At 35.6% G+C, this 26188-nt stretch overlaps 1 protein-coding gene and 1 pseudogene across 4 annotated transcripts in view; one reads left to right on the top strand and one right to left on the bottom strand.

Annotated features, from left to right (window-relative positions):
- The window catches only part of PRKD1 (protein kinase D1), a 347836-nt gene that overhangs the window by 134182 nt on the left and 187466 nt on the right, over window positions 1–26188 (top strand). The gene's annotated exons all lie outside the window — the stretch shown is intronic.
- Window positions 9919–12351, bottom strand: LOC116526321 (annotated as a pseudogene). Its single transcript, XR_004258091.1, has one exon. The product of XR_004258091.1 is annotated as a ribose-phosphate pyrophosphokinase 2 pseudogene (transcript).

A 26188-nucleotide genomic window follows, 5' to 3' on the forward strand; every position in this document is an offset into this window, starting at 1 on the left:
AATAATTGAAAAACAAAAGATTATTGTTTTGCTCCTAATTACTAGCCTTGGAGTATAGGTCAACCTTCCCACATCCCTCACCTTTCATATCCAATGAGATGCTCAGTGAATCCCAATGATTATCCTTTTCTTAGAGTCTCAAGTTCTTATCCTCTATTTTATTAGAACTGTGTTTCTAGCTTGGATTATTATTACCTCCTACTTAAACTGTTGTAATTCATGGGTCACTCACTCCTTCAAAGTTACCAGCTATGTTTTTTAACAAGTTTATTATGCTAATATAGAGTTACAGTTTTTATATTAACTGGCTAAAAAAAAATTAAGACTTTGTGACTTCTCATTGTCCATAAACAAAAAAATCATTTCTCAATCTGGTCAATTAAAAGCCTGCCAAATGGCTGTAGTTTGCCTTATGACATTCTTGCCAAGCCTTCCTATGTATGAACCTTCCTGTGTATGTACCATCAAAATGGGAATGTTTATTCTAATCCATATGTACATTGTATTTTGCAGTATTTGGACCTTAGCTATGTTTTTCCCTCCACTGGAATGGCCTACTCATAATTTCTGCCCACTGAAATACTTCTTATCCTTCATCTTTTCCTTAAACCAGTGGGTCCTTTCAGCCCTCAACACTCAGGTATGACCCAAAGACTACCATTTGGGAGGGGTATATAGAGGATAGTCATGCATGGTCTTAGACCTGGCCTGTCTCATGACTGGCTCATTGAAATGTAGTTTCTGGTTCTCAAATTTTAAGCTCCAGAAATTTCATTTTTAAAATAAAACTAGAGTTGCTATAGTTCCTAGAAGACAAATCCAAACTAGTAAGCCTTGCAAAATATTTTTATGGACTGGAGTACCTGTGTACTAACTTACAATGAGTGATGTGTTTTTCTTGGATATTGCCTTTCCACAGCAAGGTGTCTGCAAAGCAGATTCAGAAACTGGAAAGTTGCTCAATAGGCTCAGAATTTAAACATAAGGAATTGTTTGGTCTTGAAGGATATTCCATCCAGGCTATGAGAAAATCTTATTGAGTCACCTGATAAGATTCTTTTCCTTGGGTAATTTCATGTGAACACTGGTGGATTCCTCAGGTTCCAGTCTTTTATCTGTCGCTCCAACTGACTGAATTACAGTTCTCCTTTACATCTTCCATTCTGATAGTATCATTCTAAAGATGTCACTTTGTTACCTTGTTTTAAATTTAGCAACTTCCTATCTTTATCAATTAACTTGTAAAGTAATCCAGGTCTAGAAACCACATTCAGGTCTATCTAATCTATCTACTATGGTGCGAGAATCTTTGGATGGCTGTTCTCATACGTTGTGTGTTTGTTTTTAATTCTTTGTAGTCTCAGAATGTGCCTTTTATGTGAACTTAAGAATTATTAAATTGCCTTGTGCATTAGGTGTATTCTCTTCTGTATTCCTCTCTTAATCTATTTGTATTATGGTCATTGGCACACTGGACTTATTTACTAGTTAGTCTAAATTTCTTAAAAGTTGGGACTATTATTTATTCTTGTTTGTTTTTTTCTGTAGTCTCAAGTAGAGTCACTTTTGTTGAAAAATGTAGCTTTATATTCATTTCTCCATTTATTTATTCGTTTTCTTCATCCCTCTTTCTCACCCTCTCTCCCTTCCTTTCTTCCTTCCTTCACTCCTTTCTTCCTTCTTTCCTTCCACAGACATTTATGAAACATGTACTATTTGTCAGGAATGTATTAATACTGTGATTACAAGTATAAAAGACATATACCCCAATAGCATAGTTATTGCCACTCATTGATCGCCTTAAGCTCTTCATGTAATTTATATAAGACCAGAAGATAAGTGTTAATATTCCCCACTTGTTTTTTGTTTTGTTTTGTTTTTTAATAAGCATACTGAGGTTCAGAGAGAAAAGATGACTTTCTTAAAACCAACTGTTAGTGAAACAACTGGGATTTAAGATCGAGATGGTTGCCTCAAGTTGTTCTTTTTCCCTATTGCTTATTGTTGTTCATTGGAGTCCACTTTACAATTTAAGGTACTGTGATGGCTAGCTACACGTGCCAACTCAGCTAGGCTGTGGAGGCCAGTTGTTGATTAAACACTTATCTGTGTATCTCTGTGAAGGTATTTTGTAGGTATGGTTAACATCCACATCCAGTAAGCTTTAAGTAGAGTCATTAGTCTTGATAATATGGGGAGGCCTCATCAATCAATTGAAGACCTCAGGAGCAAAAACAGAAAAGAAGATTTGCAAACTCAAGACTGCAGCACCGCTCCTGCCTGAGTTTCTAGCTTGCTTGCCTTCCCTTTGATTTTGAATTCTCCAGTCTCTACAATGAGAATTTACACACACACACACACACACACACGCGCACGTCCGCTTTCTCTGGAGAACCCTGACTGATGGGCTGATGCGGGTTCTGATAGTTAAATAGACAAAATATTACACTAACATCTTTACTGTATTATTTTAAACTCTCAAAAGTGTTTTAAAGTTTAAAATGTATATACCATATAGCAATTTTATTTTAAATAGGGAGGATTGGTGCTAGGAGTCTTATCATGTAGGGACCAAGTGTGGAGATAGAAGGAAAGGGATGAGAGACTGGACTGTTTTTCAAGGTGATTAAAAAAATAGAGGGCTGTGACGACCTAAAGGTGGTCACATTATAGCTGTCCAGGGATAGATTTATAAAATTGTTGAAGACGTTCATTTAAAAAAAATCAAATAACAAAAGAACCCACATTTTTTTCCCTGTGATTTGACATTAGCATGTCTATGTGTAGAGTTTGTGGTATTCACAATTCTACTTTTAGATTTCATTAAGTAGAGCAAGTTAAATATTTTCCTGCACGTGGACTTACCAAATATGAAGACACTGAAAAGGAAAGAGTAGTGATTTTATGAATTTGGATTTCAGTAGAAAATTTCATTTTTAGGCCCAAAGTTATTGTGGTAAATGCATAAAAATGCATAAAAGTCTGTTACAAATCAGAGTTAACCTACCAATAAAACCTCAGGGTCTGGAACACAGGTTTTAATTAAGTAGAAATGGACACATGGAGGAACAGTCTTAAACAAATGCAAGTACGCCTCTATGCAACCAGTGCTGCCTCTCCTTGGAATGGGACATCACAGCCAAGTTGCCTGGAAATATATAGTTGATACTGATTATTTGTGGAAGTTCTGTTGCACATCATCATCTTAGCAAATACTGAACCATTGCTCCTGGGAGAAATACAGGTTGGGTTAGTTTCTGTGAGCCTCTTGTCACATTTTTCTGAACCATCTATACATAATCTTGTTTACATGTGTTTCTGTTTAAAGACACTTATTTAGTCTACTCATGGTCAATAGTGGTATAACTCATGCCTGAACTGAGTTTATCTAACACATGTATTTTTTCTGTGAGACACATAACAGTTTTCTTGCACTTAGGAACACTAGACGGCACTTCAGCACTATGCTTGGGGCTCCTTTTGAGCAGCATGATCACCAAGAAGAAGCACAAAATGCAAAAAAATGTGGCATTAAATAGACCATGAAAAGAACACTGTTAAGAGTATGAGAACTGAAACAAGAAGGCAGTGTAAGCTGGGAATGTGCACATTGGGCAACTCATTTTCTTTTTCCACCCTGTGCATGTCTGCAAATGACCCCGAAAGCACTGCAGTATTTATTTTGGTGTCATAAATACATTTTAGCAAGTAGGTGAATTTGCAAAGAAGGAATTGGCAAATAATGAGGATCTGATCTATGAAAGTAGTTTGGGTCTTCCTGGAAGAGAAACCTATTTGTAGTTAAATAGCTCCTCCAAAGACGCTCTGTAAGAGAGCACAGTGCTGCCAAAGAAAAGTATTTGGCTTCTAAAGATCTTATGTTCATTTGCAAGATTATTTAATAAACATTTTTAATCCTTGCTGTTTCAGGCTTTTGGAAGAAAAAGTGTGCCATAATTAACAAAACTTTAACAATAGCAGTATGCTTTCTTCAGGAATCCATGAGCAATTTCAGGTGTCTGTTTTGAACCACTGGAGTGATGAATAAAATCAACACAAATAAACAAAAAAAAATTCAAGCAAAGTAATTTGTTATCTTCTCTATAATATTAGGAGGAAGCAATATGTTTTCTTTCACCAAGATTTACGGTCAGTTAATTAAAATATCACTTGTTTAACCATGTTAAAACAATTGCTTATTTAACTGAGGTTTTTGCCTTTTAATGACTTTTGTCATACTGAAATTTGCCAATAAATTAGCAAGTCCACTACTTTGATTCTTGCATACTATTTTAGTACTTGTAGGTTGATACCAATCCTTTAAATCTTTATTTGTCCAACACTTAATATGTACAGATTTCTTTGCTTAAGAATTCTGAATTAGTAAAGCATGGCTTTTCTTGACTTAAGCAGCTGCCAAATCGTGGAGGTATTCCCACCCAAGAAAGAGGAGTAAAAAAGAGATATGCTCTTTTAAGATCCTGCAGCAAAATTAGATCTCAAGGGCAGAGGGGATAGAACAGCTCAACTACTGATGATATTATTATTTAAAAGAAAATCAGTGATACAGAAGACTAATTGAATGTTTTTATAAATCAGGGTTTCTACCAATAGCTCATTGTACACTGAAAAAAAAAGACTGTTTTTTTTTTATTTTGAAAAGATATTGCAAACCATTTTTCTCAGCCATTTCATAAATTAGAATGGGAGAAAATAGCTTTATATTATAGCAAGTACAATTTAGTTTAGACTAGTGGTGGTGGGGGATACTACCAGAGGACTATGACTATGAATATTTATAACCTGAAATAGATGTAAGAAGTAAATTAGAGAAATTAACATGGGCAGTAATCATATTCATACAGTGACACTGACTTGGAGAAAATTATATTAGGTAGTCAGAAGACTTTAGCCTATTGCTGCTTGAAATTATGTATACATGGATCCTTAATGTTCTGGGCTTGAATTTGAAAGGCTCACTCATCAAGATTTTTAGACACATTATATTTGCTTTTGCAAATTAGAAGCTCCAACCACAGATGCAAGTATACATTGCCATGTGTGGAATTAATGCTTCAGACAGCTTATGAATATGTATGTGTATTTTGGTGGCGCTTCTGCCACATGAGTCTGAAAAGCAGTGGGAAGTGGGTGGAACTGCGTGGAACTGCATATTGCTGTCAGAAAAGTGCAATTCTCAAAGAAAAAAATATAGGGGCAAATTTTCATTTCAGACATGTCTGCAAAAACATAAAATTTTCCCAAAGAGGAAAGCTGATATTTGTCCATTTTAATTGTTAAAATTTCTGTTGACATCTTCACAACTTGGAAAAATTCTAAGGCCAATCATTTGTATTTAAATGTACATACACCTTTAAGATGGTTTCTGGAATGACTTGAGTTTCAACATGTAGTGGGACTTATGTGGCACTGAATTCTGTAGTTACAGTTGTACCTGATTGAATTACTGGTATATATTTGTTGGGTCTAGCTTAAGTTATAGTGGGAGGTTTCACGTCTGTATGTCACCAGGATGTTGGTATTAACCATTGATTACCTCAAAATCATGATCATCTTGAAAAAGAAATACAATATAAATGGTAGTACAGTTGCAATCTTTTCTACTTTATGGGCACCACTTGTAAATCATGATACCTGGGCGGGTTGGGGTGGAGGGACAGGAAAAGTAAGGTCAATAGCAGCTCATATCGTGGTGTGTGTGTCTGCAGCAGTGCAAGTGCTTTGAGGGCTCAAGAGGACGAAGGGTCTGTTGTGGCTGCCTTGGGTAATTTGAATTAATTACCTGTTAAGATCAGCCCCTTTTTATAAAAGTTTTAGGGTGTTCTGGAAAACCTCGTCACTCAGTGATGCTTTGGTGTAAGGGTCTGGTTAGAGCAGGATCAAATGATACTTATATGTTTCATATGGTCTAATAGTACAATTCTGATACTTCAGATACTTAAACAATTTCTAATAGCACATTTTAAACATCAAGTTGAACCAGATAATCAGACAGTTCTCATTACTCTATTTTATTGATTTAAACTTACTACATTTGGTCAATCAATTATTACCAAAGAGATTTTAACCCATTATTTACACACAATTTGTTTACAAGGCATACTGATATCCTCCTAAAAGATCATCTGATATGGCTTTGCATTTTCACTTGTTCTTGGAGTAGTCCCTTGGGCTATTTCCCTTTACCCCAGTTATCATGTAGAAAGGGAAAAGAACACTTGGCTGTTACTTTTGATATGTAGTTAGAATACCTGTAAGTTCTCATTGATTATAGGTCTGGTCTAATGGAGGGTCCAAAGTTGTCTAAGCAACAATATTTTCCTCCATAGCCTTAGTCATAATTTCTTAACGGCCTTCCTCATTAGAGCTCTAAATTGGATTAAGGTTATATGGTATCTTGGAACTTTGTAAAGAATTAATTGTTACAAATTTTCATTTGCCTTAAAAAACAAATAACAACAACAAAAACCCTTTCACCTGTTGACCTCCCTTGGCCTTCTAGCTTCTGTGCCATTCTTCCTTTTCCTTTGCAGTGTATCTCAACATGTCTACGCTTGTTGTCTCTAATTCTCCTTTAATTATCTCCTAAACATACTTGAATCAGACTCTTGTCCTCACCATTCCAGAACTCTGGTCAGATTCAACAGTGACCTTTAAGTTACTATATCTGTGGATCAGTGTTGGATCTTCATCTTCTTACTTGACCTATCCAGAGCATTAGAGACATGTGATTCACTTGTTTCTCCACATTTTTTAGACCTTTTAATTTTGGAATCTCTGAAAGATGAGCACTTTGTCTACTTATCTATTTGCAGTTATTGTTGCGGATCTCATTCAGTCTCATGACGTTAAATATCATTTATAGACTAATGACTACCAACTTAATGTCAGTAACCCAGAAATTTTTTTCAAAACAATCAATTTTCCTATTTCAGGAACTATAGGAATTTATAGCTCTACATTAAAAAATCTTAATAGACAAGTTTTGCATCTTCCACCAGAAACAAAAAGGAGTCAATAACATGATAATTTAAAAATTTTGATATTATTATGATTAAAAATTCACACTAATTTCCATATTCCAGAGTTAGGGAGTTTAACTGAAGATAGACAAAGTAAGATAGATAAACTAGAATCATTCAGTTCAGGAAAGTGCATCATACATATTTAAATAATTTGTATGCATACTTGTTGATTGCTATTTCATATTTAAGGTTATTTACCTAATAAACTAATTCATGCCAACACAATGTACCATGTAATCCAATGGGAGATGTCATTTAGTGAGTGAAATCGTTTGTTTGTTTAGAAGTGTTACAAATATGTATATCACTGTTATTTATATATCAATAGTTGAAAGAAGAATATAGCATTTATAAAGAAAAAAGAAACACATATACTAATATGACCAGTTGATACATTTAAAGTGATCTTAGTAAATTATGTTTGTTTTGCTTACCTTTCTTTGCAAATTTTGTCATTTTTGCCTATCTACCAACAGTCAACTGAACTGCTTAAACACATTGAAAGTTGAATTATAACTAAAATAAAATTCGTAGTCCACATTGCACATTGTTGTATTTATCATTATTCCTTGTTGGTCGATTTTGCTATAATTTCACAGTAGAAAAGAACTCTATTTGAAAGCAGTTTCAGGCTGATTCATTTCAACCTTAAGGTCACCAAAAGGCTTACTCATCCTCGAAGTTACAATACTACTACTCATGTTGAAGAGAAGACAATGTTTAATTAAAGCTTTCATAAATGTTTAATAGTGTTTATTATGTGAAAATTAGGTGAGCATATAATGGGAACATGAATTATTTAAAACATAATCTTGCAAAATTGAGGAAGATAAACTTTCCCTATAGCTCTTTAGATTTAAGGACAAGATGACATTTAATATATAAATTGAATTTAATTAAATAGATATATATAAATAATTATATATGTATATTATTTGTATGTAAATGAATGTAATTAAATAGGTATATATAAATAAATGTATATTTCAATTATATAAAAAGAGAAGCAACGGGGTTTAGATGTGACATTATCTGGATTTCTCTGTTTAGAATCTCAATAAATTTAATAGTTTGATGAACTATTGATATATCACTGACTAGAAATTTGATACTGATGTCATTTAGACAATGAAAATGTTTAAGAGTAATATTCAAAGGACAGATATTCAGAGAATGAAAGCTAATACTGGTATAAATGAAAACACAAATAGTAAAGTTGAAAGGAAAAATGTTCAAGTTAGTAATATTACAGAAAAATAAATTAAAACCAGGGTGTGTACTGCTATCCATCTACTAAATTATTACATCACTAAAAAGCATAAATATGATTTTTGGTGAGTCTGTAGTGATATTTGTGAACTCATAAATTGCTGCTAGTATTATAAATTAGAAGAATTTATCAGTGTTGGGAGGATTACAACTGTGATCATCCTTTTGATTCTCTTTTGGCTTCTGTTTTTGAGACTTCCTCAAGAAAACAATTCCAAAATAAAATACAGCAGCAAAGAGAGTCACCAGACTGATACATATACATAGGGATAGCAGGGGAGGGTGACAGGAGGAAAGGGAAGGGAAGGATGAGAAGAGGCAGAGGGGAAAGAGAGAGAGAGAGAGAGCCTGTATGTGTGAGCTCTTTGCCTTTCAAATATGTATTCCATCAAGAAGTCAGATAGTAACTCAGTATGCTTTGTAAATTGTTTATATCCATTAGGAAGTTAAAGTATAGCCTGATGAAAATCTTTGCTATAAACAAATAAGTAAATCTCTATACAACGTTTTATTTACACAATTATTGTAAATTTCTAAGAGTGTGTATATAGAAGGGGAATGAAAGAAATTGCCAACCCCCAGAGAAAGAAACTCTGATAATTTATAGATGTTATTTAGGGACAGGAGTAGTTTATATTTCTAGTTGCCTTTGCTTCACAAATTTACACGTATATTTATAATAATTGTTGCATATTTTATACTTTAAAAAATATAATAATTTTATATAATAAAGTATGCTCTGCTAAATAATGTACATTGTAAATCATGGCCCTTGTTTTATGTGAATAAAATAAAACTCAAAAACAGTTTAAAATAACTTTGAAAAATTCTGAGCCTCCTTTTATAGAAGCAGCATTTTAACCAAAATTATAGGTGAGATTTGAACTTAAAATATCTAATAATACATCTGCATTTTATGGCAACGAAACAAACTTAATCACTATGCACAGCAGAAATTTGCACATGGCTAATACGCTTGATTTAAAATGGCCACAGTAAAGATCTGCTTGTGTTGGAGAAAACATTGAATCTTAGTAAATTCAGAACACAGCTCATGAATTGCTATGTTCAGAAAAGTTACCACCCTAGCTTGCTTCCATTTGCTCTCTTTAATTTTACCATCAGTGCGAAGATACACCTATGCATGGAATAAAATAATAGTGTATGTTTAAAAGAAAATTCTAATTAACAAATTGTATATTTCCTTTTCTGTGGGTAAACAGCAGCTGTGAAGCCGTTAAGATCCATTCTTTATTCAATAGTTATATAGAAGAGTTTTAGAGACCAGCTTCATTTTATAAAAGCTTTAAGAAAAAATACACACAAACTTCTGCTCATCTCTTTTTATTTGAATAAGAAATACACACTGTTCATGCACATGATTATTTTGAACATTGCTCCCATTTCAATGTAAGAAACCAAATTGTGCAAGCCAAATGTTTTTACCTGTTCCCACAGAACACACATGAAAAAGATAGCTGTGATACTCTTTACAGAATGTGGGATTTAGGCTCACAGTATCTTAGAACAAATCAGTTCTTGTTAGTGGCCTTTGTTTTCTTTCTTTCTTTTTTTTTTTTTTTTTTTTGATGATACAAACTACGAAAGCAGTAAGAAGTATTTTATTGAAATGTTTTAGTACAATGTTGGAGGATATTAAAATCTTATATTTTAAACCAATACAAGCACTGCAAATGATATATTCCTGAATCTAGCAGATGTATTATCTAACAAAGAAAAGTGATCACATGAGTACCTATAAGTTGACTAACGTAATTTAGGTTGGAGGCTAAACAACTTTGGTATATTCAAATTTCTCTGGCGCCTGTTTTTGGCCAGATAAATGCCAAGTCCACCCCCATTCAGTAGAACTGCATAGGACTGATGTGTTTGGTGGTCTCACTTAAGTTTCTACCCCAGGAGCAGCAAGGAATGCACAAATTTTGTGATTAAGCTGCTCCCAAGACAGTCTTCATCACCTTTGGTGAACTGGAAACATCAAATAGTCAAGGTCTGAATTTCCTTTGTGTGTGGCTAAATCCAGTCTAATTGGATCATAAATGTATTCTGAAGGACTTTAAAATACAAAGGTGGGGCTAAATAATGATAGAAACCATTAGTTCTTAATTCAGAGAATGCCAATGCAGATTCCTATATCCTTTTTAAAAATTTGAGATCATTATTTTAAAACTAGCTCTATACATTCTTAGACCTTACATTTAATCTTAGCTGAAATGATTACCTTTAAGTCAGTTGGCTTTGGTCCTTGGTGATTGCTCAATGTAAGTTTGCAATTTTAGGATGCAGCATTTCAGGTAAATGACAGTTATATTTTAGAATAGGTAATTTAAAAAATAATACAGAACTACACTGCTCTGATATGTCTAATGTTTATCCCCCAAAATGTGACAGTGTCCATATTAAGCTAAATAAAATTTAGTCCAAATTAAGCACAATAACCAAGATGGTTTATCTGAAACTGTTATCAAAAAATAAAAATAAAAAAGAAAAATTCAAAATCCCTGGTATTATAAATTTTCCAAGGTTCACTCCAAAGTAAAAGGCTAGTTAATTCTATGCAGGGTTTTACCCAAATGTCCATAGCCATTATCAGTATATATTCACACAGAAGGCTTTAATCTGAAGTCACCTTTGGCAACCTTGAAATATATAAACTATGACTTCCACAATGAAATTTTATACTTGAAAGTTGTTGCCTCAAAGTACTGAAAGAACAAAGAAAGAGATCACCTGTACCTGTTAAACGTCAAAATGACAAAAACATTTCTCATTTAAGACAGTTCACTTAAAGACCAAATAACCACCCCCCTTTTCCCCAAAACCGGAAAGAAATGATCTTGAGCTTTAGAAGGGGAAACAATAAATCTTAGCATATACAAAGATCTGAAACTTTTGCCAGTGATTAACCTATCATTGCTGAGTCCTACAGCTAAAAACCCAGAAAACAAACAAACAAAAAAGTCAGAGTAGGCTTGCTGGAGACTTCACATTCCGGATTTATAGCGGGACGTGGCTGAACAGGTAGGACACAGATTCCCGATTGTGTGTCCTTCGGATTGCTTCGGCCAAGATCATGGAAATGTCAATGACCTGAATCTTGGTGCAGTGTTTCACTTTGTCCTCTTGCGGAATTGTGTTTGTGACGACAACAGCCTCAAAGGCGGCATTATTTATTCTGGAAATAGCTGGTCCGGAGAAGATCCCATGGGTAAGGATAGCATAAACTTTGGTGGCTCCTGCTGACAGCAGCTTGTCTGCAGCGTGGCAGATGGTGCCGCAGGTGTCAGCCATGTCATCCACGAGGATGGCCACGCGGTCCTTCACGTGGTCCACCAGGACCATCCGGTCCACTTCATTCGCCTTCTTCCTCTCCTTGTGGATCAAGGCAAATTCCGCATTCAACCTGTCTGCAATTGACGTGACTCTTTTGGCTTCCCCTGCGTCAGGTGAAACAATGATACAGTTCTTCCACTCCGCAATGTTTTCCTGGATCCACTGCAGGACCGCGGGCTTTGCATACAAATTATCCACAGGAATATCAAAGAATCCCTGTATCTGAGAGGCATGCAGGTCCATGGTGATGATGTGATCCGCCCCAGCCACCGACAGCATATTGGCCACAAGTTTTGCAGAAATTGGAGCACGACTCTTGTCATTTTTATCTTGTCGGGCGTATGGGAAACAAGGGATCACGGCAGTCACCCTGGATGATGACGCAATCTTGCAGGCATTGATCATGATGAGGAGCTCCATCAGGTTGTCGTTAATTCGCCCATAGCCGCTCTGGATGATGTAGACGTCTTCCCCTCTCACACTTTCACTAATCTCCACGCTGGCCTCCTGGTTGCTGAACTTCTTGGTGACCACTTTGCCCAGCTCCAGGCCCAGGCGATCCGCCACGCGCTGGGACAGGTCCTGGTGCGAACTGCCGCTAAACAGCACGATGTTGGGCATGGTGGGGCGCAGGACGCCAAGGGGCGCGCGGTGGCGGAGGAGGTGGCGGAGGCAACAGCGACGCGGAGCCCTTTGTTTTCTTTAAGCATGATGTGCCTCGGCCGGGCGCAGTGGCTCACGCCTGTAATCCCAGCACTTTGGGAGGCCGCGGCGGGTGGATCACGAAGTCAAGAGATCGAGACCATCCTGGTCAACATGGTGAAACCCCATCTCTACTAAAAATACAAAAAATCAGCTGGGCCTGGTGGCGTGTGCCTGTAATCCCAGCTATACAGGAGGCTGAGGCAGGAGAATTGCCTGAACCCAGGAGGCGGAGGTTGCGGTGAGCCGAGATCGCGCCATTGCACTCCAGCCTGGGTAACAAGAGCAAAACTCCGTCTCAAAAAAGAATGATGTGTCTCAAATTTATCTGAAGGAAGAACAGGGAACAGATGAAGTGTGTCTTTGGTTATTACAGTTTGGATGACTTTAAAATAATTTGTTCCTTTTATTTTTTTCCTGTGGACTTTTTTTTTTTTTTTTGTCAACAGCTTAAAGATGAGTACTATATATGAGGTATAGATTTGGATGTCTTTTTAAGTGTGATTGCATTCTCTATTCTGTAGAAACACCTATCATTTAAATAAAATTATAGTCTTTTGTTACCCTTATATATTTATGCATATTTTGCTTTTATTTTAACCACAAGAACTTTCTCCAATTTTGGCAGCACTAATAATCTGCAGATTGTCATTTTTTTTGTGATAGAACGTGAAGTTTTTTCTACAAAGAATCTGACTTGTAGCTATCTCTATTTTGCCATTACATTTCCATGTATGTTTTTGAATGCATTTTATTCTGTGATCGTATCACTTTGATCCAGTGAACATTAGGAGAATGTTTGGCTTTTTAAAGAAATGGCCTCAAATTGGCAGCACTTTAACACTGGTTGTTTTACTAAAACCTTGTTAAGTCAATTTGAATTATTTTTCCTGTCTAGTTTCCATCATGTTATTGCCTTCTTCTCAAGTATTTCTATGCCCAGGTATTTGTGAGTTGCAAGTTTCCATATAGATAATAAACTTTGTCTTTTTGCCTGAGATTTTCAATAATGCCATATCTTGGCAGTTAGGATATTTTAGAAATTTTCCTGACTACTGCTGCCACTGAGATACAAAATTATTTCCTTCCCTCTTTTATTTACTTACTTATAATGGTCACTACATTTTAGCTTCCTGGGTGAAATTTCACAAGCACAAATTGTGCCAAGCATTGGCCTTCAAAACTTTAAATAATGAATACAATTATTCTTTATAAATATTTGTAACAACATTTGAGACAAATTGATATGTGAAATGTTCACAGTGTTACTAATGTTTGATAGTAACAGTAAAGCAGTATCTCATCCTCCCTGCATCTACAGGATGAGAGTATTAAAATTTGGACTTTCTGACCTTATATATTTCATTTTAATACAATTTCATGTTCTAGTCTGTGCTTGGTGTTAAAATGTGCAAATCTTACTGTGACGTAAATCTATAGAAACAAAGTTCAATTATTTATGAACTAATAATTTTGACTTTTATAAGTTTTATATTTTTATACTAGCCCACAATTTCGTGTCATTTGAAGGAACTTTTAGTAATTTGTCACATTGGAGGGAAAATATTGGCAGAGCTTCAGTTGTGTTGATCTATTACATGGAATTATATGTCATTTTTGTAGAGTGAGAAATCACTTTTAAAATAGCTAATATTAAAATGATTTACTGTACCCAGTGATGGTGAATATCTGAAGGAACTGGAAGTTTCATACACTGCTGGTGAGAACATACAATACCACAATCACTTTGGAAAACAGTTTCACAATTTTAAAAACATATTAAATAAATACCTGTCATATATTCCAGCTATTCCAATCCTGAGTATGTATTTACCTAAGAGAAATTTACCATATCTTGGTATGATATAACTATACCATGAATTATATACAAGTGTCTATAATAGCTTTATTTGAAATAACCTAAAATAAAACTGAAAATAACTGACATATCCATCAACAGATGGATGCAGAAATTGTGGCATATTCATACAATAGGATATTATTTGGCAATAACGAGGAATGCAGTACTGATATGTGCTACAACCTGGGTGAATCTGAAAATAATTATGCTGAGTGAAAGACATTACACATAAAAAAAGTACATAATATTCATTTTTAGAAAATTCCAGAAAGTGCAGTTTAATCTGTGGTGATGAAAAGCAGATCAATGGTTGTCTGGAATTGGGGGGAGGGTAGGAAGGAGCTAAGGGAGGGAGTACAGAGGAATATGAGAGGTGATGCATATGTTTTCTTAGGATGAAGGCTATGCTCATTATCTGGTAATTACAATGGTATATTCATATGACAAAGTTTATCAAACTGTCTGCTTTAAATATTGTATTTTATATCAGCTTTACTTTGGTTATGTAGTTTAAATAATTAAACAAGGTAACACATATGAAAGCACCTATCATGTTGCTTGGGAGTTATAATGCATGTTATTATGTCAAAATGATAAAATGATGAGGTAGGGGGAAAATCGGAGATAGTTTCACTTTCCCTACAAGGAAAACAATAGTTTTCCCTTTAGATGGGAAAAATGGCTATGTATATTTAAAGATTGGTTTATACACTGGTTCATATTTATTTTGTGTGTATATTCATTGAAATTACACCTACCCTGTTTTGGTCACCTGGTTTTCCACAGATGTGAATGAATACAATAGCAGATCATGGATTCTCTAAGTGACTGGTGAGGGTAGGGCTCACTGAGGTCACCTAGACTGAAGAGGAGCTATGTCTGAGGAATGTGGAAAGATGGGAGAGGATATAATTATATAGGTGAATGATGCAGGTTTCCCAATGGCTTCATGTAATCTGGAGAAAGGAGACACCTAATTTCACCTAAAGCTGCCTGTACTCATCCCTAGCCCTTCTGTTCCCCAGCAAGTAGCATGGCAACTCCTATTTGGATTTCAAATCATGTACATGGAGTAGGAGATCCAGAAAGAGGCACACATTGCTAAACCTCTAATGAGCAGATTCTGTGATAAAGTAGAAGACCATGAAACAATTACAAACCCTAATGCCTTTTGTTGTTATTCCCCAAAAATAGACAACATATGGTTGCTCCTGGCACACTAATTCTATTCATAATATATTATAAACATGCCTGGTCTGGAGGATTATAAAAGGTCTTGTGCTGAAATAGTTTTAACTGTATAATCATTGTCATTATAATTGTCATCATCATCACTTCACTGAGAGGCCCAGGCTGAGTGCTTTTAAAGCATTTAATTTTCACAAGAACTTTCACAGAAGCAGTTTCTGAATCCTATTCTCCCTCTCCCCCAAATTAAGTCAGAACTTCATTTTACATGGTCTCATAGCATCCTTTACACCTCTGTAACACTTGTGACTATCATAACCATTTAATGAATTATATAATTAGTAAATTCGTATCTACTCTTCAAAATGCAAGATTTTTTTTTGTTGTTCACAGGACTTTGTGTATAGTTAAAGCTTAATACTGATTGTTCTGTGAATGAATGAATAAAATATCATAATTTAGTAGTTTTATGGTATGGGCATGGGCAATAAAGGCTTTGTGAAACAGTGATTCCAAGTTCTTTAGAAGGTGTATAGCTTAGCGATTATTCTAAGCTTAAAACTTGAAGAAAACTATAGTGAAATATGAGCAGTGATATTAAAAACTAGCATAGACATTAGGAAATCATGATGTAGATAGGTTAAACCAAATTTAAAAAATCCTCTGAGGCTGGCTAATTCCAGGGATTATTAAACTCAATTAATTGATTAATCCTTGTATCAGTAAGCAGGATGAACTCTTTCTTTATTCAAAAAGCAAAAGTAAGTAACTAGCAGTATTTATGGCACATGGTCAGTATGTTGTTGAATAAATTATTAATTTTCTTTTTAGCTGGAGTGATGAAACTAAGTAACACTTAGACTGTATCCATAGTATACAAATTTTTTCATAAGTTGCTCACTCAGGAAGTATACATCATTAGTTATGATATATATCTTTAAAGACAACTTACTTGGCAATGCTTCTAACTAGTTTGCATGTTTATTATGAAGTAAACAGTGAAACTGTGATATCCAAGGGCCTGGGGATTGATCCACTCAGCTTGGTGGTATCACTTGTGTCTGCATGCACTCTCAGGGAGCCTGAAGACAGATCCACCCCACCTGCCATGGCTGGCACCCACATCTCATTTGGGTGCCTGGAATTGACTTACATTGCTCACTGGCACTACTGGCTGCATTTGGTTTCCAGGGGCCTGACAATATGCCCACCCTTCTTGCTGCCATTGATACACATGGACTCTGTCTAGGGGGTACAGATGGGCTCCTGTGCACTGGAGCTCATGTGCCTCCTGGGTACCCAGAGACTGGCCTATCCAGCTTGCTGCCATTGGCATTCACTCACATGCACCACCTAGGTGCCTGGGAACCAGCCTGCCAAGCCCACTACCAGCAATGTCTCACGACAGCCTAGGCCACTGAGGAACTCACAGACAACACTGATGCTGATAGAGTCAAAGAAATTATAAAACACACTGTACTAACACAGCCACCCAGCTATAATTAGAATTATAGCCTAATCACTCAATCCAACCAGCACTATAGATATGTCTATAGGAAAAAGTCTTTTCCTCAAAAAGCCAATCCATGAAATTGGAAGAAGTGAATGTTACTCTAGATATACAGATACCAAGATAAGGGCACAGAAATATGAAAAAGCAAGGAAACATAACACCTCCAAAGGTACACAATAATTATCCCATAACAGATCCCCCCAAAAGGAAATCTATGAAATGCCTAAATTATAATTACAAGTAATGATATTAAAGAAACTCAGTGAGGCTAGGCATGGTGGCTCATGTCTATAATCTGAGCATTTTGGGAGGCTGAGGCAAGAGCATCACTTGACCCCAGGTGTTAGAGACCAGCCTGGGCAACATACGAGACCTTGTCTCTACAAAAATTTTAAAATTAGCTAGGCATAGTAGTGCACACCTGTAGTCCCAGCTACTTGGGAGACTGATGTGGAATGATTGCTTGAGCTCAGGAGGTTGAGGCTGCAGCAAGCCATGATCACGCCACTGCACTCCAACCTGAGTGATAGAGTCAAATCTTGTCTCAAAAATAAGAAAGAAATTTAAAAAAAACCCTCAGATACAGGAGTACACTGATGAAAATAGAAAGAGATCAAGAAAGCAAGTCATGATCTGAATAAGGAATTCAGCATAGGCTAGATATCATAAGAAAGAACCAAACAGAAATTCTGAAATTTGAAGCAATCAAAGATCAGAATAAAAAATATAGTTGAGAGCTTCAACAACAGACTAGATCAAACAGAAAAATGAATTTCTGAATTGGAAGACAGGCCTTTCAAATAGTAAGATTTAAGAAAAGGAAAAAGAATAATAAAATAAAGAAAGCCTACGTAACAAACTGGGCACTATAAACCAACCAAATACTCAAAGGTTAGATCCAGAAGGAGAAGATATGACCAAATGCATAGAAAACCTATTTAACAAAATAGTAGCTAAAAATTTCCAAGTCTTCCAAGAGATATAGATATTCAGATAAGGAAGGTAAAAAAGTCTCCAAACCAATTCAATCCCAAAAGGTCTTCTCCAAGGTACATTATAGTCAATCTGTCAAAAGTCACAGACAAAGAGAAAATTCTAAAAACAGCAAGAGAAAAGTGTCAAGTCATCTATAAGGAAATCTCCATCAGTGTAATAGTGGATTTCTCAGCAGAAAGCTTATAAGTTAAAGAGAATGAGATATTACATTCAAAGTATTAAAGGAAACAAACAATGACAGCCAAGAACACGATACTCATCAAAGCTATCCTTCAAAAATATAGGGGAAACAAATTATTTTTCAGATAAGCAAAAACTGAGGGAATCATCACCACTAGACCAGCTGTACAAGAAATACTAAGGTAGTCCTATATCTGGAAGCAAAAGGATGATATCTACCACATGAAAACATGCAAAAGTATAAAACTCACTGGTATTGCAGATACACAAAAGAGAAAGAAAGGAGCCAAACATTATCACAACAAAAAGCCCACCAGTTTGTAAAGGTAAACAATGAAAGAGGAAGATAGAAATGAAGCAAATACAAAACAATCAGAAAACAGTTAACAAAATGACAGTTGCCATCTATCAATAGCAACCTTAATGTAAACAGTTTAAATTGCCCAATTAAAACATACAGAGTGGATGAATAGGTTTTAAAAAAGACCTAACTACTAAGCGGCCTGCAAGAAACTTGCATCACCTGTGAGAAACTGTAGATGCACATAAAATGAAAGTGAAGGCATGGAAAAAAAATATTTCACACAAACAGAAGTAAAAAGCATGCAAGAGTAGCTATATTAATATTATGCCAAATAGCCTTCAAGTTGAAATGTGTATATAAAATATATTAAAAATATATAAAACATATATAAATATATATAAAAGAAGCCCATTATATAATAAGAGGATCAATTCTGCATGAGGGTATAACAGTGATAAATATAAATGCACTCAGTACTGGAGTATCCAGATATCTAGTGAAAATATTATTAGAGCTAAACAGAGTGTAATACAATACTAGCTAGGAACTTCAGCACCCACTGTTAGCACTGGAAAGATCATCTAGAGTGAAAATCAGCAAAGTAACGTTGGACTTAATTGGCACTATACATAAACCAAATGGATCTAATAGTTATTTACATAATATTTCATCCAGTAGCTGAAGAATACACATTCTTCTCATCAGCACATGGAACATTCTCTAGGAAAGACCATATATTAGGAGACACACACACACACACACACACACACACACACACAAAGCTAAACAAATTATATCAAGTATCTTCTCAGACCACAGTGGAACACAACTAGAAACCAATACCAAGAGACACTTTGGAAACTATACAAATACATGGGAATTAAATAGCATACTCCTATATGACCACTGAGTCAATGAAGAAATTACAAAGGAAGTTTAAAAACATCTCGAATGAAAATTGAAGAACTTACAAACATATGGGATATAGCCAAAGCAGTGCCAAGAGGGAGATTTATAGTAATAAATGCCTAAATCGTAAAAGTAAAAAGTTTCAAATAACCTAATGATGCAGCTGAAGGAACTAGATAAGCAAGAACAAACCAAATCCAAAATTAATTGACAGAAAGAAATACATATCAGAGTATAACTAAACAAAATAGAAACTAAAAAAATGAAAACAATTTTTTAAAGATAAACAAAAATCAATAGATCACTTGTTAAACTAACCATGAGAACAAGAGAGAAGACTCAAATAAAATCAGAAACAGAAAAGGAAACATTACAGCTGATACCACAGAAATACAAAGGATCATTGAAGACTATTATGAACCACTACATGCTAATAAATTGGAAAACCTGTAGGAAACAGGTAAATTTCTGGACATACACAGCCTATCAAGATTGAACCAGGAAGAAATAGGAAACCTGAATAGATCATTAACGAGTAATGAAATTGAATTAGTAACAAAAAGTCTGCAAACAAAGAAAAGCCTGATGCCTGACGTCTTTACTGCTAAAGTCTACCAAACTTATAAAGAAGAACTAACACCCAATCTTCTCCAGCTATTCAAAAAAAATTAAAAAGAAGGGAATTCTTCCTAACCCAGTTTAAAAGGCCAGCATTTCCTTCGTACCAGAACCAGACAAGGAAACAACAAAAGAAGAAAACTATAAGCTATATTCCTGATGAACATATATGCAAAAAACCTCAACAAAATATTATCAAAATTAATCCAACAGCACATCAATAAGAAGATAATCTTCTGCGACAAAATGGGATTTGTTCCAGGGATGCCAGGGTAGTTCAACATACATAAATCAATAAATGTGATACATCACATCAACAGAATGGAGAAAAAATATGCAATTATCTCAGTAGATCCAGAAAAAAAGCATTTGATAAAATCCACATCCTTTCATGATAAAAACTCTGAACAAATTAGGTATAGATGGTACAAATCTCAACATAATAAAGAACATAATAATAAAGAGCAACATAATAAAGAACAAATATGACAAACATATATGACCAAAACGATACTAAATGGGGAAAAACTGAAAGCCTTTCCCCTAGGAACTGGAACAAGATAAGGAAGTCTTATTTAGAACTATCAGGCAAGAAAAAATAAAGAATACCCAAATTGGAAAGAAGGAAGTCAAATTGTCCCTCTTTGCAGATGACATGATCTTATATATAGACAAACCTTAGGACTCTATCAAAAACTCCTAAAACCAATAAATAAATTCCTTAAAGTTGCAGGATTCAAAATGGACATACAAAAACCAATTGCATATTTATATGCCAATAACAAAGTAGCTGAAAAGGAAATCAGGAATGCAACCCATTTACAAAAGCTACAAAAATAAATTTAAAAAATACCTAGGAATAAATTTGACCAAAGAGGTTTTCATCCAGAAGACCACCAGAAAGGCTAAGTAGTAGAGAAGAGGTTTCTATTGGCAATATCAGTTTGCAATAGCAGGTTTGGAGGGACAGCTGCACATATTTATGAGGGAAGTTGAGTGCTTGTGTAATGGGTAACATATGTAACATACATCCCTTGTTTACTTTTGAGTGGGGGTTTAGCAGTAAAATGAGAAATAAGTGAAATAATTGTTCAAAGTTTAGACTTGTAGTTATAATTTTTTTATCTTGTCTAATATAAAAAATACAGTCATTATTTTGTTTAGAATCTTTTGGTTTTTGTTGCTAGAAATGCTCAAACTCAGGGAAAATAATCAAATTAATATAGTCTTCAAGATAAAGCAAATTGCCCTCAATGCATTTGTGAATCAGACCAGAACTTAACTAATGCAAGTGCTTTTGAAAGCAGGCCACTTGACTAAGACACAGAGAACTATTGATAATGTTCAAAAATATTTACTGGTGCATTAGAGTACTACTGATAACGTTTATTTTCCTTTATTCAGAACCTTCTCAAAAAAAAACAAGTAGGATTTCAGTCTTCAACTGAACTGAGTGTTATGATACACTGTTTTGGGAAAACAAATGGTGTTAGTATTCAAGGAATATTAGGGCATAAAGAATATATTGTAGACATACCTCTGGATATACATATAATATAGATATTTTTGACAATACCAGACAAAAGATCATTTAATCACAAAGGAAGAATTTAAAAACTGCTACTTTTTAGAAGTGGTAGCAGATTGCATTGTATATCTCAATGCATTTTTAAAATAATTCACAAACGATACAGTTGTCTCCTTTTAAATATTCTTTAGGGGGAACATGTTGACTGCTTTTTTTTTCTCCTGTCAGGTTACTTTGGTAAAGGTGTGTTCTATGGTTATGTTATGGATATGTTCATGTGAGGTAACATCTCTGACTTTGCAAAATGAACTTTCGAAATGTTTACACTTTAACTTGGTGGTAGACATTTCTCATTCTTTTGGGTTCTCCTATATTTTAAAGACTCCCTTGCCTTTTGAAGGAGAGAGCTCATTATCAAAACTAAAAATGCCTTTCCAGTCTTCTTTGTAACTCGACTCAGGCCAGATAAACTTTTATCTTGTGAAGCAGGCGTCACCCTGACTATTCTGGCATTTGGTGGTTCCAACTGTGGTAGTTTCATCCAGTTTCCAGTAAAAGCAGTGGTAGCTGAACTGATGGCATGGCCAGCCACAGTCTTGTCTGGAAATATTGAGGATATAAACTGGTGTGTCACTGGCAGTGATAGAACCTCCGTCTTATAATTTGAGGTGTTTTTCATAGCTACCAGACTTCCAAGATTGGTTTCCAGTCTTCTCAAGATTCTATAAGCTATTCATATTTCTTTCAGTAAATTCATTTTTTTTTTCATAAATCAACCAGAATTTGTTTCTTCTGCATTCAACTAAGAACTCTCAATGATACAAACTCTTTTATCCAAATTTTGTCATTTTATGCTTCAAAATGACCTCTGCTATACCTGGTTGCTGATCTCTAGGCATTCTAACTACAGCTTCTTGGTGAATAATCTGTTTTTCCAATCTCTCCCCTGATTTATTTTTCACAGACATCTTCCTAAAGCACCACTATTATTATGTTGCTTTCCTGTGGAGGAATCCAAATAACATTTTCTTAGAATCTCCTAAATGTTTTGAAGCTTTGGAACAGGTGAATGTGAGCAGTCATACTCTTTATATTAGATTGTGTGACCATGAATAGGGTACTTCATTTCCCCAAAGCACAGTTTCCTTCCTCTTTAAGTGAAGATAATGACTTACACAACTACAGTTGCTGTGAGAATTTAGTTGAATTACATGAGAAAAATGCAGAATAATGTCAACTGCTTGTGTCTCAAATCCCAGTTTCACCACGTTATAACTCTGTATTCCAGCAAATTTATTTACTATGCCTTAGTATTTCGACCTGCAAAATGGTGATGTTAATGGTACCTAATTAATGCATATGAAATGCTTAGGAGGGTGCTGGTCATAGTGAACCCTCTGTAAGTGTTATTACTATTATGGGTAAAACGTTCAGGTAATGGTAGCACCAGTTTCCTCTCCTTCTCTCCCTTTTCCTTTTCTTTCTCCTTATTCTGTTCTCTTCCTCTTACTTTGCTACTACTGCAAATCAACTGATGTACACATTTTCAGGAGGTATGTTTTAATAATAAAGTAAGAAAAAGTCATAAAGCTATTTCTTAAATATAATCTTGTCCCATTTCACTCTTCTGTAGCGCCCATCGTTCCTGGTCAGGTGCATCTCGTTTTCTCCAGCACATGCCACACTGGCTTCCTTTCTTTTGTCATTGTCCTGCACATTTGTACTTTCAGTGCAAACAGATAAGGTGTTTGGTTTTGTAGTTGATTGTCTTTTGAGCTTATCCACACCCCAGTGTTTTCAAGCGTCCATTTATATATCACCCTTTCTGGGAGGCATTTCCCATATACTCTAGCTCAACTGGCATTTTCTTTTTTTGATCCAATGTTTATGGCAAATAAGACTTAACCTTTTATTACTTTACTACTTTTTTACGAATGTGTATTAGTTTGTAGCTAACTTGTAGAATGAGGTCCTGGAGGGCAGACAGTGTCACATTCACTACTGCTCATAATAGCTTATTTTTATTAACAAATGGTCCAGAAGTAGTCACTTTGGATCTATTTCCAGGTTACCTGGGTACTTTTCATTGTCTTATGTGCAGCCTATAGTCTTTTATGATTTAATTCTCTCAAAATAGGAAAATCCACTTACAAACAATGGCTATAACTAAAGAAAACTTGGATTATATTGCTGTGTTCTTTTCTGTAGAAATATTATATCAAATGATATTGGATTATATGAGATTATATATTTATATTTTCAAAAGGAATCAACAAACAGATCTAATGAGCACAGACAGCTCATCAGAAAAATAAATCTGGGGATAATTCATGGATCATGTAGAGACATATGTGAATACCTACATAATATAATGCTTTTGAGTTGTTTTACTCTTTTTTGTTTTGTTTTGTTTTTGTTTGGAGACAGTCTCGCTCTGTCACACAGGCTGGAGTACAGTGGCGTGATCTTGGCTCAGTGCAACCTCCGCCCCCCAAGTTCAAGCAATTCTCATGCTTCAGCCTCCTGAGTAGCTGCGACTACACGCGTGTGCCACCACACCTGGCTAATTTTGTATTTTTAGTAGAGATGGGGTTTTGACATGTTGGCCAGGCTGGTCTTGAACTCCTGACCTCAAGTGATCCACTCACCTCGGCCTCCCAAAGTGCTGGGGGATTAAAGGCATGAGCCACCATGCCTGGCCATTTTTACTCTTTTAAAAAACTAGTTATGTATTAAAGAGTCATCTAAAATGTTGGCTGGAGAAGGATTTATAAAAAAAAAAAAAATCTCAGTTTGTTACTGACCCTTATCTTTAAAATATTTTCAACAGTGCAAAAATTTTAAGGTTTTAAAGGAAATTTTGAGAACTAAGAAATGAAGGTACTGAGTACCAATAAAATTAAAATAATTAAAACAGAAAATGACCCAAAACATCTAGGCACTATAAAGTCAAGTTAAAGTATGTATTCACTCAGATTTCTGTGGAATAAAATCTAATGAAGAAGAGTCCTATTATCAGTTGTGCTTCCTAAGGAATGTGTGAGAGCCGAAATGATGAGGTTAGGTATATAGGAGGTAACGGAGAAAAATGGGCATCATTTTTGTATGAGAAGTGAAAGAAGCTAAGATTTCTGAGCAATTTAATTCTGCAGTCTTTGGAGGCAGGGAAATATAATGCTTTCTATTTGTTGATCTAATGTGTACAGTCATGAAACATTTTATGTTAGGCAGAGCTTTGTAACCTAGAGGCAGCTGTAATATGTCAGTAAAGATGTGATTGGCATTAAGTAGGTATTGAGAACATTTCAGATGATAATGGAAGAAAAATGTATACTCATACACATAAAGAAATATGAAACTTACGGTATTGCCTTATTCCATTTGGGTGGCTAAAATAAAATACCTTTGACTGGGTGATTGATAAACAACAGAAATTTATTGGTCACAAGTCCAAGATGAAAGCATCAGCAGATTCGGAATCGGGTGAGTGCTTGCTTTTTGGTTCACAGATGTTGTCTCCCAGCTGCATCCTCACCTGGTGGGAGGGATAACAGAGGTTCTTGAGGCCTTATTTTTAGGAATACTAACCACATATTAAAGGCCCCCTTCTTAATGCTGTTGCATTGGAGATTAGGTTTCAACATATGAATATTAGAGGGACACAAAGATTAAGACCATAGCATTCCACCTCTCATCCCCTAAATTAATCTTCTCACATGCAAAATACATTTATTCTATCCCAATATCCCCCAAAGCCTTACCTTGTTTAAGCATTAAATCACAAGTCAAAAGTCCAGTCTCATACAAATATCTAAATCAGATTTGGTTGAGAGTCATTGCATGATTCACCATGAGGCATATTTCTCTCTAGTTATGAGCCTGTGAAATCAAATAAGCCATGCATTTTGAAAATACAGTTGAGGAACAGGCACAGGGTAGATAGTCCTCTTTCAAAAGGGAGAAATGGGAAAGAAGAAAAGAGTATAAGTCACAGTAAGTCCAAAACAAAACAGGGCGAACATTAAATATTAAGGCTTGAGATTATTCTTCTTAGATTCCGTATCCTGTCTTTGCAATGCACTCAGTTGAGGGTTAGTCTCTCAAGCTTACAGGCATCCCAGCCCCCATGACATGCTGGGCACAGCCCTTATGGTTTGGAGAGGCATGCTTATGACTTTCTGAGTCTGGAGTTGGATGAAGGTGGGGTCTACAGTTCTGAGTTGTTTTGGATGATTGCACTCCCATGGCTCCAATGCCACTCCCATGGCATTGGCCCAAGTAGGGAATTTCTACCTGGGCCTCAATGCTCTCCAAGGAAGACTTTGAAATCTAGATGGATGTAGCCATGTCTCTGCTGCTTATGCACTCTGTGCATGGGTAGAGATGGCACTGCATAGACACCACCAAGGTTTACCACCTGTGATAATTGGAGGAACAGCCAACATGGGGTGGCTGACGAGCATTATGCCAGAATGTGGGAGTCAGAGACTTGAGGCAGTGCTAGGCAGCAACTGCCAGGATCCCACATGGGCCAAAGAGCCCTTGTTTGATATAGTTCTGTTCTCCAGGTCTTGTTACTCTGGGCCTGTGATGACAAGGGTAGCCTAGTGATCTCTAAACTGCAGCTGGGGTCATTCTTCCATCATCTCGATGAACAGGACCTGGCTTCCACAGACCCATAACAGTCTCTTTATCAAAGGGTTGCTTAGCCACACCCTTA

This window comes from Sapajus apella, unplaced genomic scaffold, assembly GCF_009761245.1.
Source record: "Sapajus apella isolate SASKATOON/1434 unplaced genomic scaffold, GSC_monkey_1.0 scaffold50, whole genome shotgun sequence".
Classification (NCBI taxonomy): Eukaryota; Metazoa; Chordata; class Mammalia; order Primates; family Cebidae; genus Sapajus; species Sapajus apella.